We start from the raw sequence: 19,704 nt of genomic DNA, 5'->3' as shown, positions 1-19,704 counted from the left end.
CGGACCCTTGATGAACAGATGCACCATCAGGGACGGAGGGGGTAATGGCATCCTCTAAACCTGTAATGCAACAAAGAAAATCAATACATATATAGAAACTGAATGATCACCTACTTGTTAGACAGTAGCAAACAGATAGACAGTGAGCCGTACACAGTGACAGATGGACGGACCCTTGATGGACAGATGCACCATCAGGGAGGGAAGGGGTAATGGCATACTCATAACCTCAAAGATAAAGACAATCAATACAGGTTTTGAAACTGAAAGATCACTTACCCTTTACACAGTTGCAGAACAATAGACAGTGAGCCAGACACAGCTGCAGATGGACAGATTGATGGTGGCTGAATCTACGGTCAGTGAGGGAGGGGCTTAGAAGGTCCTGAACCTGTAAAACAACAAAAAAAAAAGTCAATACATGTATAGAAACTGAATGACAACCTAACTCTTACACACTTGCAGTCAGATAGATATTGATTCACACAAATAGTTGCAATGAACAGACCTTTGATTGATGGATCCACCATTAGGAAGGAGAGGTGTGTCCTGAAGTCCTGAAAGCCTGTAAGACAACAAAGAAAGTCAATACATGTATAGAAACTGAATGATCACCTACCTGTTGTCACATAATGGCTACCTCGGAACCTGAAAGACAACAAAGACAGTCAATACAAGTTTTGAAACTGAATGATCACCTACCTGTTAGAAAGTAGCAAACAGATAGACAGTGAGCCGTACACAGTGACAGATGTATGGACCCTTGATGAACAGAAGAACCATCAGGGATGGAAGGGGTAATGGCATCCTCATAACCTGAAAGATAAAGACAATCAATACAGGTTTTGAAACTGAAAGATCACTTACCTTTTACACAGTTGCAGAACAATAGAAAGTGAGCTAGACACAGCTGCAGATGAACAGATTGATGGTGGCTGGATCTACGGTCAGGGAGGGGGAGACTCAGAAGGTCCTGAACCTGTAAGACAAAAAAAAAAGTCAATACATGTATAGAAACTGAATGATCACCTACCTGTTAGACCGTAGCAAACAGTAAGACAGGGAGCCATACACTGTGACAGATGGAGGACCCTTGATGAACAGATGCACCATCAGGGAGGGAAGGGGTAATGGCATCCTCTAAACCTGTAAGACAACGAAGAAAATCAATACATGAATAGAAACTGAATGATCACCTACCTGTTAGACAGTAGCAAACCGATAGACAGCGAACCCTACACAGTTGCAGATGGATGGACCCTTGATGAACAGAAGAACCATCAGGGAGAGAAGGGGTATTGGCATCCTCATAACCTGAAAGATAACAAAGACAAACAATACAGGTTTTGAAACTGAAAGATCACTTACCTTTTACACAGTTGCAGAACAATAGACAGCGATCCATACACAGTTGCAGATGGATGGACCCTTGATGGACAGATGCACCATCAGGGAGGGAAGGGGTAATGGCATCCTCTAAACCTGTAATACAACAAAGAAAATCAATACATGTATAGAAACTGAATGACGACCTAACTCTTACACACTTGCAGTCAGATAGATATTGATTCAAACAGATAGTTGCAATGAACAGACCCTTGTTTGATGGATCCAACATTAGGAAGGAGAGGGGTGTCCTGAAGTCCTGAAAGCCTGTAAGACAACAAAGAAAGTCAATACATGTATAGAAACTGAATGATCACCTACCTGTTAGACAGTAGCAAACAGATAGACAGCGAGCCGTACACAGTTGCAGATGGAGGACCCTTGATGGACAGATGCACCATCAGGGAGGGAAGGGGTATTGGCATCCTCAGAACCTCAAAGATAACAAAGACAAACAATACAGGTTTTGAAACCGAAAGATCACTTACCTTTTACACAGTTGCAGAACAATAGACAGTGAGCCAGAAACAGCTGCAGATGGACAGATTGATGGTGGCCGGATCTACGGTCAGGGAGGGGGGGCTCTGAAGGTTCTAAACCTGTAAGACAACAAAAAAAAAATCAATACATGCATAGAAACTGAATGATCACCTACCTGTCGTCACCTAATGGCAACCTCGGAACCTGAAAGACAACAAAGACAGTCAATACAGCTTTTGAAACTGAAAGATCACTTACCTTTTACACAGTTGCAGAACAATAGACAGTGAGCCAGACACAGCTGCAGATGGACAGATTGATGGTGGCTGGATCTACGGTCAGGGAGGGGGGGCTCTGAAGGTTATAAACCTGTAAGACAACAAAGAAAATCAATACATGTATAGAAACTGAATGATCACCTACCTGTTAGACAGTAGCAAACAGAGACAGCGAGCCGTACACAGTTGCACATGGAGGACCCTTGATGGACAGATGCACCATCAGGGAGGGAAGGGGTATTGGCATCCTCAGAACCTGAAAGACAAACAATACAGATTTTGGAACTGAAAGATCACTTACCTTTTACACAGTTACAGAACAATAGACAGTGAACCAGACACAGCTGCAGATGGACAGATTGATGGTGGCTGGATCTACGGTCAGGGAGGGAGGGGCTCAGAAAGTCCTGAACCTGTAAGACAAAAAATAAAAGTCAATACATGTATAGAAACTGAATGACGACCTAACTCTTACACACTTGCAGTCAGATAGATATTGATTCATACAAATAGTTGCAATGAACAAACCCTTGTTTGATGGATCCACCATTAGGAAGGAGAGGGGTGTCCTGAAGTCCTGAAAGCCTGAAAGACAACAAAGACAGTCAATACATATATAGAAATTGAATGATCACCTACCTGTTAGACAGTAGCAAACAGTAAGACAGCGAACCGTACACAGTTGCAGATGGATGGACCCTTGATGGACAGATGCACCATCAGGGAGGGAAGGGGTATTGGCATCCTCTAAACCTGTAAGACCTGTAAAACCTGTGTTCTATTCTTTTTTTAATTTTTTTTTTATATACATTTTACATTTTCCTTTGACTTGTCGCATATATTCAATATCTCTGGAACTTACCTGGAAGTCTTCGGCTGTGTGCTTGTGGTGAATCGTCCTTTGCATCTGCTTGAAACCACACTACCACATTACAGCCAGCCAGCCAGAACTGCAGGTGGACAGACTGCGAGCTACAGACTTGTAGATAGGTAAAATAGAACGTGTTGCAGATGGACAGAAAAAGAACTACAGAGCTGCAAATTTAAAGACAGACACAGTTGCAGACAGTCAGAGATGCAGAAAGATAGAAAGGCAGCCAGCCACAAAGATGCACATGGATAAACAGCCAGAGCAGCACACATCCACAGAAATGCAGACGCATAGTCAGAAAGACAGCCATCATTGCACCAAACAGCCAGCCAAACACAGATGCAGAGGAATTCTCATAAAGACGGATCGTCAGTTTCACATGGATAGAAAGCCAGTCAGAGTAGCTGCCAGAGTCCAAACAGAATAAACTGCAGATTTATAGACACCCAGGGTGTGTTGATGGACAGATTTGCAGAGGAACATACACACAGTTCAACATGTATGCAGATGCAGTCAGAAAGACTGCCAGAGTTGCACATGACCAAGCAGACAGCCAGTTGCAGATGAAAAGACAAGCAGAGTTTTAAATAGAGAAACAGCCAGAGATGCAAAAGAACAGGCAGCCAACCAGAGATACACATTGACAGCCAGGCAGCGAGCGCTGCACATGGACATGTATGCATGGACATACAGCCACATACAGTTGCAGATGGCCGGCCAGAATTGCACATGGACTGACAACCAGCACAGCCAGAGTTGCAGATGGACAGTGTGATGCAGTCCTGATAGCTGACCCCTCACCCCTTAGATCCCTAGAGTGGGTCTTCTAGGAGCCGGCAGGATCCAGAGTTAACCTATAAAGGGAAAAATAAAAAAATAAAAAAATAAAAAAAACACACCAGTAACATTAGAATACGGCAATTAATTACATGTAGCTTAACTTACCAGTATACATCAACACTGTTATTTGAGGATGTGATGACCACCCCTAGAGTGGACACTTGGTTCACTCCAGGCTAAGCAAAGGATGAGCACCTGGCTTAGAAGGACTGTGTAGAAAGAATAGTGGGTTAGTTGGTGCAGATTAAACTGAAATCATGGTAGATGTGAGGCTTCGCAGCCCTCAGAGGAAGGCTACTGAGGCCTTATTATGTAAAGAGCGTGTGACTTGGCTCTTTTGTGTTCTGTTTTCCCTTTGTCTTTACTTTCCTTTGACTTTTTTTGCACAAATTCTATAATTATCACTGGAAAGTTTCTGGAAGTATTCAGCTGTGTCCTTCTGGTAAAGCCACACTACCACATCACAGAGACAGACAGCCAGAGCCGCAGATGGACAGACAGCAAGCTACAGTCTTTTAGACAGGTTAAACAGAACAAGTTGCAGATAGACTACAGAATAAATACAGAGCAGCAGATTTATAGACAGACAGTTGCAGTTGGAGAATCAGACAGTGTCACATGGACAGCCGGACAGCGTTGCATATGGACTGACAGCCAGTCAGAGAAGGATGTAGAGGAACATACACACAGCCAAACACAGTTGCAGACGCATAGTCGTGAAAACAGCCAGCCAGCCAGACACACACTGAAAGTTAGCCACTAAATTTCACAAGCATAAGGACATGCAGACAGCCACACATTGGAGACAGCCACAACCAGCCAGAGCTGCATATGGACAGCCAGTCCAGCCAAGAGCAGATGGACAGACGGCGAGCTGCAAACTTGTAGATGGGTAAAATAGAACGAGTTGCAGATGAACAGAAAAACCGCCACAGAGCTGCAGACAGACATTTAGAGTTGCAGAAGGACAGACAGCCAGCGTTGCAGAGAGTCTAAACAGAATAAATTACAGATTTATAGCCAGAGATGCAGAAGTTCAGAAAGCCATCCAGCCACAGAGATGCATATGGATAAACAGCCACAGAGATGCAGACGCATAGTTCGAAACACACCAATCATTCAGCAATCAACCAAAACACAGTTGCAGACGGATTATCATACAGTTGCAGACAGATCAGGTCAGTTTCACATGTATAGACAGCCAGTCAGAATTGCTGCCAGAATTAAAACAGAATGTATTGCAGTGTTGATGCCAGACAGAGTTACAAAGGGACATACACAGAGTCAAGCATGGTTGTAGACACATAGTCAGAAGTTGCACATGCACTTTCACATAGACAGCTTTCCATATGGACTGACAGCCAGTCAGAGTTGCAGCCAGTCTAAACAGAATGAAGTGCAGATGAACAGGCAGTCAGAAAAAGGTGTACATTGACAGCCAGACTTGCAGAGGGACATACACACAGCCAAACATGGTTGCAGATGCATAGTCAGAAAAACAGCCAGCAAACCAGAACTGCACATGAAAAGACAGCCAGCCACAGAGTTGCAGACAATGCAGAAAACAAATTGCAGAGTTTTAGATGGAGACAGACAGAGATGCAGAATGGTGAGCAGCCAGTGAGCCAGCCAGAGTTGCAAATGGACAGCCAGTCCAGCTACAGAATTACACATGGAAAGAAAGCCAGCCAGCCAAAAGTTGCCACACACAGTTAGACAGACACGGTTTAAAATGGACAACCACCCAGTCAACCAGTCGCAGATGAATGGATAGACAGCAAGTCAGAGTTGAAGCCAGAATCTAAACCAAATGAATTGCAGATATAAACAGCCAGTGTTGTAGATGGACAGACAGCCAGTCGCAGATCGACAAACACTGCCAAACCTAGTCAGAAACACACAGTCAGAAAGACAGCCAGCCATAGAGTTGCACATGCATGGACAATGAGACATTCACACAGTGGCAGACGGATTGTCAGACACAGTTAAACATGGATTGATAGCCAGGGTTGCTGCCAGAGCCTTAGCAGAACGAGTTTCAGAGTTTTAGATGGAGACAGACAGTGATGCAGAACGTTAAGCAGTCAGTGAGCCAGCCAGAGTCGCACACGGACAGCCAGTCCAGCCACAGAATTACACACTGAAAGAAAGAAAGCCAGCCAGCCACAAAGTTGCAGTCACACAGTGTTTAAAGACACTGTTTAAAATCAGCCACCCACTCAACCAGTTGCAGATGGAGAGAAACAGTCAGATGTTTTCAGAGTCTAAACAAAACAAACTGCAGATTTATAAACAACCAGAGTGTTGTAGATGAACAGACAGCCAGAGTTGCAGAGCGACATACACACTACAGTCAGAAACAGTCACACAGTCAGAAAGACAGCCAGCCATAGAGTTGCACATGGTTAGACAGCCAGCCATAGAGTTGCACATGCATGGACATGCACATAGTGGCAGACTAATTATCATACAATTTCACATGGATATACAGCCAGCTATCAGAGTTCAAACAGAACTAATTGTAGATTTATAGACCGACAAAGAGTGTATTAATGGACATACACACAGTAAAGTAACACACAGCAGATAACAAAAGGATTAAAACTGGCTAAGAAACAAGCCAATGCTAATATTAAAGAAAAAGAAATAACTAGGAGTAACAAGCAACATGATAGCTAGCAAACAGCAGGTGGGCAAGTGAAGACCACCTGCATATCACCTGAGATAGATAGACAAGAAAAACACACTAAACTCAGTTAACATGGCTGTGCCTAATATCACCCCCTGTACTTATTTCACCACTTTCACCAGTGGTATTTCCTCATATTTCCAAGACTAGGAGAAGCTGCATTTGAAGGAACAAATATCATACAAGAGAACTAGCATTACAGTATTACATCTGTACATATTAATAACCAGCTTTCAGGGTCTACTCAGAAAATGTTAGTAAACGAAACATTAGCGGAGTTAATCCAAGCACGTTTTCACTCGAATTTGGGGAGCTTATATTAGAAAAATATTAGAACAATTGTGTACTGCTCACTAGCGCTTGAACAGGGCTTTGATTGTCTGTGGTCACTCCCTTATTTACATGTAGACCCATTAACCCATTCCCAATCACACTGTAAGGATCACGGCTTTGTAGCTCATCCACAGCTAAAAGAGAAAGAGTGAGAAGAGAACCACGCAGTAAGAGTTATTTGGTTTACTACACCACAAACCCCCCAAACCCAATCAAAAACCTAACATTCAAACAAACATCCACCAGTTCTTTTAAATGGCACATACCTGAAGTCCATTGGAAAAGTTCAAAACAGTCCGGAGTCAGACAGCAAACAAACAAACAAACAAACGAGAACCCCTCTGAAAAAGAATAGGACAAAACGTATTATGAATCTCACACTCACTCACACACACACACACACACACACAATTAAATGACTTACCTGCCAACTATCCAATTCACTAAGCATGAATGACGGACCCAAGGCGGTCTTTTTCCAAAAGGTGTCCAGATGTGTGCGGCAGTGCTCCTTCAGGGTCTCGATGAGTCAGGCGGAGAATAGTGGAGAACGATGATGCTGAAGGAGTCACGCTGCCGAAGCACCAATGGAAGCCTAGAGATGTCAAGGACACGGGCATCTAGAAAACAGGAGACCGTGGCATTACTCTTTGGGCCCAAAATTTAAGTGTTTTACCGTAGAAACTCCAACAATTAGAACACAACGGAGACGACGACTCTCTCTGGTATTTTGAAGACCATGTTGGAGGCGTCCCGGACTGCCTCTGGCCTCGTCCTCCATCTGTGGAGTTTGTCTCTACAACAGCAACTAGATCTGCCGTTCAAGCAGGACGAGCTCCATGCAGAGCGTCTGGAGATCTTGTTCCTCCGCGGTCGCCATGTTCCTCGAGAGCGTGAACACAGAGACAGAAATGCAAACGTCAGTTAGTGAGAAACGGTCTACATGTAAAGGAGAATATATGGCACTGTCTGCAACCATTCAGGAAAGCTTGCACCTCACACACCTCACAAATGCCATGAACAGTGATCACCAATATGCACCTGTAAATAAATACTGGAAGACAGCCAAGAAGCAATTGCACACCCACATTAGACACCACTCCATTCAATCAGCGATCCATGAGTGTAAAATAACTGAACACTGACCCACAGCAGATATGGTTATGAGAAAGGGAATCTTTGTAGGAACGACAAGAACAGTCCATCATACCTAGTCTACGATCCAGACACAGAGAAAGTCCTTAAACACAGACTGGTGAAATTTCTTACAGTGTGTGTTACAGAACACCAAACCCAGACTGACCAGTCAATAGCAGATGACCACCATGAAGAGAGGCGTGTACCCCCATGCTAACAGCTAACCGTGTTGATCAGACTCCAATAGAGGTTCAAGAGTCTCAAACTGATGTTCAAGATGACTTTTAAACAGAAGGAGAGACAGACATAGCACAAACCATCCAAAGAGAGACAGGAAAGTCAGCTAAATACTGATGGTTATAAATATTAATGTTATAAAATGGAGGAAATCCTCTTAAACTAACCTGACTGGTGGGACTGGGAAGGGCCAATCAGTCCTGGCGTAGCAGCTTCTCGATGTTCCCGGAGAGAACGACGGACCCCAGGCCGCTCGGGTGAACCTCTCTGCGGAAGAGGACCTGCCGCTCCCCAAAGATCTCCTGTCCGGCAGCCAGCAGTGGAGCACGAAGAGCCGGTAAACGCTCTCTTACTCGTCGGTAGGTGAGCAGGGGGCCGAAGACGATGATCCAGGAGTCTGTCTTTTTCCAAACGGAGCCGAAGCCGCCACGCTGCCGCCGAGAGGGAGCCGCCACGCTGCCGCCGAGAGGGAGCCGCCACGCTGCCGCCGAGAGGAAGCCGCCACGCTGCCGCCGGAGCCAACTACCGACGTCCAGGACACGGGCACCTGGAAAACAGGAGACCGTGGCGTTGCTCTTTGGCTCCGATACTCTGAAGTGTTTTACAGTCTCCAACAATGAGAGCACCGCCCTGAGGAGCTGTACTCGGTGCCGGAGCAGGTGAAGGAGCAGGTGAAGAGCTGTGGTGGTGGAGGAGCCGTCGACTTTTCCGACCACGCCGACGCCCCCAGACCCTCTCCGGTGCGGGAGTGGATGTGACGAACCTCGGGGTCTTCCGCTCCGGTAGCGCTGGAACTGAGACCGCCGCGTTGGAGACGTCGCGGGCTGCCTCTGGCCTCGTCTTCCGTCGGTGGAACTCGGACTGCCGGTCCAGCTGGACGAGCTCCAAGCTGAGCGTCTGGAGAGCTCGTTCCTCCGCGGTCTCCATGTTCCTCTCTGAGTCGACTCACGTCTCGAACAGCGGTTCAGAGTCTCGCTCAAAATACCGGAGATCACGTGATCCGAACCGAAGCTTCGTTACGTCACTGAAACGCGATCACGTGTCAAGGCACGTCAGACCCGAGCGCAACGAGCTGAATATAAACTGAAATATGAACTTAAATAAAATATAAATGTATAAAATGAGTGAATTTGGTTGACTTTCATTTTAAGAGAAAACTAAACATGAACATAGTTTTTATTTGAACATCAGGTTTTGTTTCCAAACCGACAAAAGAGATAAAAGTCCTTGACAAACCTCCGTATTCGAGGGTTTTTAACTGGAGGCGACGTGAAATTACCTCTAATAAAACATTAAAAGGAACAATAAGGACTAAATGACAGCAATCGTTTAAAATGTCTACCGCAGTCCAATTTCCAAACACTGGAGAGAGGGGTCTGCCCCGCCCCCTCAACCCCAGACCCGCAGCTCGAGCGGGTTGCCAGGTTGAGGACACTGAACCTGCAGGAACGAGCGCGAGACGAGATCAATAACTTTTACAATCACAAGCGACGACGAGTCATATTCTGTAAGATGATCAGTAAATATACTCGCTTGATCTGTTTTTATTGTCTGTTCATTATAAACCAGCTCATGAGGATTTTATACAACTCTGTCAACTGTTAGCGAGCTGGATGCAGCGCTGCCGGCTTTATCCAGAGCCAAGCTCGTTCTCCTGAACACAAAAGCCCACTGCTCCTAAAATCCACTCTGGAGCTGGAATTACTCATTTACACATCCTGACAACATACTGCTCCGTTTAACAGATCATATACACACTTTTCTCCGAGTAGTAGCTGCTGTAGACCTCAGTTATGAAGGACCCTCACTGGAGCTTCACCACACAAACCTTCTGGACGCAGGAACATCATCAGGGCTTCCAGCTCTTCAGCTTTCATTGATCACCAGCTCCCTCCATTTCATGTAGTTACTGTTACACATTACTTTATTTCACATTGTCTTTACCCTGATTTACCTTTATAACATTGCTGTTTGTTGTTCAAATAAAGTCAAATTATTAATGAACAAAGCTGCTGTAACAACAAAGTATGACTTATGAGTTGATGAAAAAGACCAGATGAAAATGAACCATTTTATTAAACAGTTGTGTGCATTTCCTATTTACAGAGTAATAAGGGTTTATAAGGGTAAGTAACAAAATGGTTATCAGATTGTTTAAAATGGTTATGATCAACATGATTTACAGTATTGATAAGTGAACATTTCATATTATATCATTAATAAAACCAGAAATGCTGAGATCAGTATACAAACTCCAATCAGTGGAAAGACCTTATTATAAAAATAATGCAAAACAAGGTATAGCAACAGATATGAATAAATATAGTACAGAAAAATATATCAAATGGACTTTAAAGGGACTTGAGAGATGTGCAGCTCTTCCTCCAGTGGGAACTGCTGCTCATTAGTCTGTCTGGAACGCTGCACTGTGGAGAAGAACTGAAGTTATTACACTAAAAATGGAGTTATTGTTTTGTGGGCTAGTTCTTCAGCACAGTGTGATGTAGAAAAGAAAGGATAGTTTATAGCTGTGGAGCATACGGTCAAGCCTGGGTTTGCCTGAGTTCCTCTATGGTTGGTGCCGGGACAGGTAGAAACAGGCCAAACCTTCTGGGGTCATCAGGGTGAAGTGACCTTAGTCTGGGTCTTCCCCTGCAGTCATGAAGCAGCAGCTGTAAGAATCTAATTATAACAAACTGTTTACAAAGACGAGGAGCATATTCCTCATCTGGACTGTCATCACCTTTTCCTTTTCTTCCTGATCATCTGTTCCCCAATCAAAACTGTGAAATGTGAGATGAGTAAATACTAGGAATCACACTACAAGTACATTTACTTCTACATTACTACTCAAACAATAATCACAACTTCCTGAGCTCACTGATCTCATCTTCATTCATGTTCAGGTTTTGGTGGTCTTGGACTCTCCTATTCTGAAGACAATATGATAAAGAATTACACACTGTCAGCATAGGTGTGGACTGCAGCTACTATTTTCTCTGTGTCATGTTTAGTAATAAACTATAGTTACCTCTTCTCCAAAGCTTCAGAGACATCCATGCTGCTCTCCAGAGCTTCAGTCCCTTCTTCTAGAAGTGGTAGATCTTCTCTATAGAGATCAAATTGTTCTGTTTGTGAAAATGTAGACCACCAATAATACTGTACTTCTGTACTGATATTAGGATCTATAATTCACAATGTGGTCTGAAATCATATTAGTTCAGATCCTGAATACTGACCGGTCTGAAAGTGCTCCACTTGATGGACACCCAATACTGGACAGGGGCATCAAATGCTGCTTCTTCTACTGCCTCTTACTAGGGGTGGAGGTGCTTGAACATTCAAAGCTAAAAAGAAAATCCCATAATCAACTTATTTACACAGAAAAGTGAAGATCATTTCACCACAATATCAAACCTGAGTGATCTCTACTAAAAAGGGCTTTATGGACTCTATTAGATACGACGGATAAACAGCTAACGTCTGATAGACACTGTGCACACGATTAAAACATTATTTTCAACCATTCTGAACAAACCAGCACAATTTAAACGATGGAATAAACAATAAGATGTAGATGTGATTATATAATACACTTCAATCAAGAACTAACATTAAAAACACAGTAAAACATTAGAAACACCAAGTTATCTGACTGCACTGATGAAATGCAGAAAGTCCAGGTAGGATGAAATTATGGGCGAACCGCCAATCACAGAAATGTTCCACAACCTAAAAAGCCTCGGCATTCGTCTAAAAAGCTCCATGAGCAGAGACGGAGTAAAAGCAGAGGAAATATTGGAGATGCGTTTGCATTAATATTGAGCTGGCAGCTCTAGTCTGGAGCACTTTAGCTACCTAGCTCTCTCAAACACGCGCTGCCTTCATAACCCAGCTGCACTCGGACCACTGGGTAGAAAAGCCCTCCAATGTTTAAAGCACTGAAAAAGCCCATCTCTACTAGTGGCTGTAAGAAATGATCTAGATGAGGTTAGCTAAACTTAGCTGAAGCTCAGTGCTCACCTGTTCAGGAGAAAATCAGCCAGTTCGGTCCGTTTTGAGTCCTTCTGGGCTCTAAGCTGTCTCCATCTATCAAACGCATCTCCAGTATTTCCTCTGCTTTTACTCCGTCTCTGGTCATGGAGCTTTTTAGACGAATGCCGAGGCTTTTTAGGTTGTGGAACATCTAATGATCCAGGTCCAGGTCGCTTCCTCGCCTCCATGGCTGCAGCACGCTGTGTTTCCTTGCTGTTGTTTTTCCAGATCTGGCAACCCGGGGTGTGGCAGTAGGACTGGGGGGTGGGGGAGTGTAAAACAGTATAGCCATCAAATGTGATGTGATGAACCAACTTCATATGAATAATTGTGTCTTTTATAGTCTATTATAAATATTTATGACTGTTCTAGGTGTTTTACTCTCCACTACTGCCTTCATCTCTACACTTTATTGCAGCATCATAATGAAGCTTTTGTGTATTTTCTGCTTTTGTCTTACAGTGTATGATGAGGCTGATGCCATCCATCCTGTGATGGTGAACATTTGTCACCGCTTCAGCTGAAACAGTGCTGGGAGTTTTCCTCTAAAGGACTCCTAGGTGATCTTCAAGAGATGCTCAGCAAAAGTGTAAGCACCCCACTTTCATCTCCACCAGCAGACCTACAGAAGACTCTTAAATTCAGTGATGCTCTCAGAGGTGTACAGGTTCAAGGGAAGGTGCTTCAGTGTGTGTCTAATATTACACTAAATTATGTAAATACTCCCTTGATGATGTTGGTGTAACGGGCCGTCTGCATACTGAAGTGATTCCATTGTTTTGGAAAGTCACGTACTTACTAAACATAGACGCTGTGTGGGTTCTGTGTGGTAAAATGTAGCTTCTGGTTTCTGGTGGGTGTTTTTCTTTTTAATAAGGCTGATATTCTCTTTTATAAGTGGAACCTACATTATGTACATTTTGCCGTGCCAGGATGAAATATGATTTTTTTAGCTGGTATAATAAAACCTTTTTACTATGTTTCATTGTTTTATTTGATGTTAATGTCATATTGTAATGGTATGGGGTGCAGTTTCTTTTAATTTCATCTTCATAAACATTGTTCATGTTTTTCTGTTTCTGTTGCTCTTTCAATTAATGCTAAAGTTCAATCTGTTTACTATTTACTTTCTGTAAATAAACAGTATAGAAAGACATTTAGTCACAGGGGTGGTACATCTAAAAGCACATGCTCGTGCCTTTTGGAGAGGAGACACAGTTGTACCATAGTTTAAAGGTGCATTTAGCCCTTTAGGGAACTTAATAGTACCTTAACTGATACAAAAAAGTACTTGTGCTGAAAGATTCTCTGTAGTATCTCAATAGGGTACAATAATGTGTACTATATAAGTGAGAAGCCCTCAACTGACTACACAATAGAAACACCTATATCTGTATGCTGTTCATCTACTTTTCCTCCACCTTCAAAACAGTCATCCCCACCAGACCTGAAAATCAACACCTGCATTTGTAATTTAATTTGCAATTTGTAGTTTAAAATGGACAGCCACCCACAGATAGTCAGACAGTCAGTCAGAGTTGAAGTGTGAAGGATAGTTAGTAAGTGTAGGTTAACTCTCAATAGCAAGTTTAAAAAAAAAAAAAGATAATAATTATATATATATATATATATATTTACGTGCTAACAAAACAAAGAGTAATTTTACTGCAGACATTTAAAGCAAGTTTATAGCACAAAGGAAAAAAACAAAAACAAGAATACAATCTTATTGCAAAAGTTTTGGCACCTGTTCTTGATTTTTAAAGGGTAAATACAGTTAACACGTTCTCTACAGACAAAAAAAAAAATTATTTAGACAATATTTATTTATTTACTGAATTAAACAGATGAAAGATTATTGGAGCACACATCATGTGTAATGGTTGTTTTGAGTATGTTAAATTCAGTAAATAAACAGTATTTGAATTAAATTGTGTCTCTTAGTTATAATAATCTGTAGAGGATGTTCTTATTTAATCTTACATAAGCAACTAAACATAGAATTTGACCATGGGGACACAAACCTTGGGCAGATAGATGAAGGATATGGAGAAGTTAGAAATCTGTCATTTATAAATGACACTTTTACTTTGATTTTTCTTAATAAAATGAACTACATACTAGTTGAACACTGTGTGTCTAATCTGCTCAACATTGACAGTTCCATTAAAATAAAATCTTTATTAATATGTAATCTTCTTCTCAGCTGCAGATGTCCTGACATCTTTGTTCCAAACTGTAAAGTGATGAATTTAATCATAAAACATCAAATGTGCCTCCTTAAAACCACCCCTCACTCTCAAATACACCATGAGTGAGTGATGAGCATGAGTGAGTGAGTGAGTGATACCTGTGAGTGTGTGAATCTGTACATTTCAGAGAGAGATGATTTATACACTGTTTTCCCATCATTGCTCATCAAACCCCCATCAGTGTGTTTCTAATCTACCTGTGTCCTAAACATCAGCAACTGTGAATGTATATGGAGGGGGGTAGTCTCTCATTCTTTACTCTGGGGATCTTTATTATAGTAACAGTGTCTAAAACTACCTCCACCATGTTTGAAGGCTATACTTTAGCCTGGCTAAAGTATGAAAACGGGTGTTGAAATAAAACTATATCTGCGTCCAAATAAATGTGATCAATGACAAACGTCTGCAGTGTGAAACACTGTACTTTCATCTTACACCACAAAGTAGTAAAGCAAATATCAGCACCATCCGTGTGTACTCTTCAGCATATTGGAGGGGGCATATGCATATTTTGAGGGAGGATGGAAATAGCTAGAAAGAAGAGTACTGGAGAATTTACTCTTAAAGAGTTTAATGTACTTTGTCGTCGTTAAAGTAAATAAACCATCATTATGGGTTTATTGGGTTGAGTGATTAGTGAAAATATAAATATTAATAAGAAAATATAAATATTATCGACCCTATCAGCTACCATCTGTCTCCTCATTCAAAAAGCAGTCCGGGCTGAAACACTGCTTATAACATCAACGTGAATGGGTGGATGTTAAAACAGAAGAGGGGAAGGGCAGAGCTAAACTAATGTAGGCTCAATGGGCGGAGCTAAATGTGCTAATGACATGAGCAATACACTAAAAATGGGCCGGTTTGAAGCCTGTGGTCTGTATATTGCTGCTGTCCAATGAAGACCATGTATCTCTATTTTTGTCCGTACATCTGCTCTGTACACCGCGTGAGTAAATCTGGATGAATAGACCAATAGAAACGCTCTAAATTACTTGGTAAAAATTATTTTACATTGACTTCTATTCAAAGGTAAGAACATTTTTGCTTCTCCTGTAAAGTCACTTGGTCAATTAATAAAGTCAATATGGAGATACATGTTTTTCATTGGACAGCAACAATATGGATCATATGATCTGGGAAATGAATGTTATGTTTTATTTGTCACTTAGTCTGAATAGTAGAATATACGGAACTTTAAAACAGGCTGTTTTTGAGCTTATAGCCATATTCAGACTGTATGAAATGAACGGCATGTTTCTAACTATGCTATATAAACATGACTGGAACCGTTTAAAGATTGTATTTTTACTTAGTGGGTAATTATAGCATAGTGTAAAAGTATTCTACTAAACTGTAAACAGTAGCTGTCTTCTGAACACAGCGTTTCCCCAATGTAACTTAGAGTGAATACAGATACTTCATTTATGTATTTTCAATACTTCTGTTCTCCAACATCCCACACCTGTACCTGGAAGCGGTTTGAGTGGGTTAGAGCGAAGAGAAGAACGTGGAGGAGACGACAGGTGGAGAGGACAGTCACTCATGTTTATTCATTAAACACTTTTAACAACAGACAATTTTATAATTCAACACCTTTACAGAGATCCGGGTCCGAGCCTCTTCTGAGCAAGCCAGCGGCAACAGTGGCAAGGAAAAACTCCCTCAGGTCAAGAGGAAGAAACCTTGAGAGGAACCAAGACTCAAAAGAGGAACCCATCCTCCTCTGGTTGACACCGGATAGCACAAATATATAATGTGTTTAGTAAAAGTTTATGTCAGTCTTATCAGGGGGATGAGTGGAGCTGCTGAGGGGGTTCTCTGGCTCTACTGGAGGGTGAATGGAACAAGCAGAAAACTCAATGATGGTGGAGTCGGTCTGGAGAGCAGCAGCAGAAGCAGCAGCTGGAAGACCCAGTCAGCCCTGATCTCACACCAGCATCAACCCAGACAGGAGGGCAGTACAGCTCGGCAGAAAGAGAAATACAGAGACAGCTGAGGGACATGCTGGTAAGACCAAAAGGTGGAAAGAGAATTTAAAGGACAGGCAGGCAGAAGGACAGACAGCAGAAAAAACAGACCGTGGGAAAAAGACAGTTCAAAAGACATGTCCATAGTGGGATGTGTGGGATGGAAAAACAGGCATGTTGAAAGACAGACAGATAGAAAGGCAGGTAGGCAGAAAATATACAGTCTGGTGAATGAGTGCTGGATTAATCTTGTTGTATCTTTAATCTTCATTATTTTCTGCATTGTTCAGAAGCTAGAGGACAGCTGGAAAGATAGACAGTTGAAAAGATAGAAGATGAAAAAAGAAAAAAGGCAGATATAAAAAAGGCAGATATAAAGACAGACAGACACTAAGAAAGGCAATTTGAAACACAGGCTGGCAGACAGCACACTGAAAGAGAGACAGGTAGTAAAAAACAGTGGGAAAGAAAGACTGATGGAAAGTCAAGTAGGCAGAAAGACAGATAGATGGAAAGGCAGACAGTGAAAAAGGCAAAACACTGAAAAGACAGACAGCTGAAAGGCAGAGAGCTAGAAAGACAATCAGCTGGAAAAATAGAGAGTTTTAAAGACAGACACCAAGGAAGACAAACAGTGCGAAAGACAGACAGTTGGAAAGACAGACTGTTGCAAAGATATACAGTTGAAAAAAATAGACAGCTGGAGAGACAGACAGCTGAAGAGACAGCGGGAAAGAGAGAGATGAAAAGCAAGGCAAAAGTTAACAGGCAAGATCAGAGACAGCTGGAAAAGACAAGCAGCTGGAAAGACAGACAGTTTGAAAGACAGACAGTAGGATGAAAGAACAGGCAAGGTAAAAGTCAGGTAGACAGAAAGACAGACAGAGACAGGAGTTCTATAAATAGTACTGGATTATCAGGGTTTACTGTATTATGTTTTCTGCTCCGTTCAGACGTTAGAGACACAGCAGCAGGAAAGACAGGCCGATGGATAGATAGGCAGACAGATAGAAGGTCAGGCAGGCAGAGAGACACACAAATAGAAAGACAGACAGTGGGATAGCCAGACAGTTTGGAATATAAAAAGCTGGAAAATCTGACAGTTGGAAAATCAGATGTGTGGAAAGTCAGGCAGTAAAAAAGACAGATGGACAGACGGGTATAGATGAAAAGAAAGACATCTGAAAGACATGCTGGCACAGACAGACAAGGGGAAAGACAGGTTAGGAAAGACAGACAGTGGAGTAGTGAAACAGGCAAGATAGATACAAAGTCAGGCAGGCAGGCAGAAATACAGACAGATGGATGGACAGACAGGCAGGCAGGAAAGACAGATAGACAGGCAAGCAAAAATAGAGATGGAAAACCAGACTGCCAGGCAAACAGACAGGTGGAAAGACAGACATGAAGAAAGATAGACAGGTGGAAAAACATGCAGTTGAAAAGACAGGCAAAAAGACAGACAGACAGACAGTCAGACAGTAGGAATGACAGGCAGGCAGACAGTTGAAAAAACAAATTGAAAGACATGCAGTTGGAAAGAGAGATATAAAAACAGGCAGAAAGACAGATGAACAGACAGGCAGACAGGTTTAACTACAGATATTTGGAAAGAAAGACAGACAGATGGAAACACAATACAGGCAGACAGAGAGAGAGAAGACAAAAGGGGAAAAGACAAGCAGACAGAAAGCATGACAGAAGACAAGGGCAGCTGGAAAGAGAGAGTTTAAAGAGACAGATGGACAGACAGACAGGCAGAAACACAGGTAGAAAGAAAGAGAGATAGTTGGAAAGAGAGTTTAAAGGACAGGTAGGCAGAAAGACAGACAGCTGGAAAGACAGCAGAAAAAACACAGACAGTTGGGAAGACACATCGTGGGAAAGACAGCTCAAAAAACAGAGTAGGATGGAAAAACAGGCAAGATGAAAGACAGACAGATAGAAAGGCAGGTAGGCAGAAAATATACAATCCTAAACAAGTTCTCTGCATTGTACAGACACTAGAGAAACAGCAGTAGGAAAGACAGACAGATGGAGAGATAGAGAGATGGACAAAGTCAGGCAGGCAGACAGAGACAAATGGAAAGAAAGACAGTAGGATAGCCAGACAGTTGGAAAGATATACAGCTGTAAGAACTGAAAGCAGAAAGACTAAAAGGCAGAGAGCTAGAAAGATAATCAGCAAGAAAAACAGTCAATTTTAAAGACAGACACTTAGGAAGACAAACAGTGGGAACGACAGGGATGGATAAAAAGAAAGGCCACTTGAAAGACAGGCTGGCAGACAGACAGCTGGAATGACATACAGCTTAAAAGACAGACAGTTGAAAAAATAGACAGGTGGAGAGACAGACAGTTGAAGAGACACCGGAAAACAGAGCGTTGAAAAGCAAGGCAAAAGATGACAGGCAAGATGAAAGACAGCTGGAAAAATAGACAGCTGGGAAAGACAAGCAGCTGTGAAAGCAGACAGTTTCAAAGACTGTGGAAAAAAGATGAAAAGACAGACAGTTTCAAAGACAGCTGAAAAGACAGACAGTGGGAAAGACAAACAGCTGGAAAGACACTACATTGAAAGACAAACAGCTGGAAAGACACTACAGTGAAATACAGACAGACAGGCAATTTGAAAGATCAGCTAGCAGACAGACAGCTGGGGGAAAAAAAAGTCAGCTGGGATGGAAAGACACGCAAGATGAAAGTCAGGCAGAAAGGAAGACAGAGAGTTGGAAAGGCAGATATTTGGAAAAATATACAGCTGGAAAGACAGACAGTGGAAAAGACAGTGTACTGGATTGTTTATTGCACCATTAATATCCTAAGCATGTTCTTTGCTTAGTTCAGACACTAGAGACACAGCAGCTGGAAAGACAGACAGATGGAAAGACAGAGAGATGGATATATAGGCAGAAAAATAGAAGGTCACGTAGGCAGAAAGACAGACAAAAAAATTGAAAGATAGACAGCTGGAAAGGCAGACAGTGAACAAGAGACAGTTGGAAAGAAAGACAGATGGAAAGACATATAGTCAGAAAGATAGAGAGATGGAAATGAATAGGCAGGCAGTTTGAATAAATGATGGAAAGACATGGAAAGTCAGGCAAAAAGACTGACAGATAGACAGACAGGTAGTTGAATGAAAGGCAGGTAGACAGTTGAAAAAACAAATGGAAAGACATGCAGTTGGAAAGAG

Source organism: Salminus brasiliensis, chromosome 12 (assembly GCF_030463535.1).
Source record: "Salminus brasiliensis chromosome 12, fSalBra1.hap2, whole genome shotgun sequence".
Classification (NCBI taxonomy): Eukaryota; Metazoa; Chordata; class Actinopteri; order Characiformes; family Bryconidae; genus Salminus; species Salminus brasiliensis.
This window is presented reverse-complemented; position numbering follows the sequence as displayed.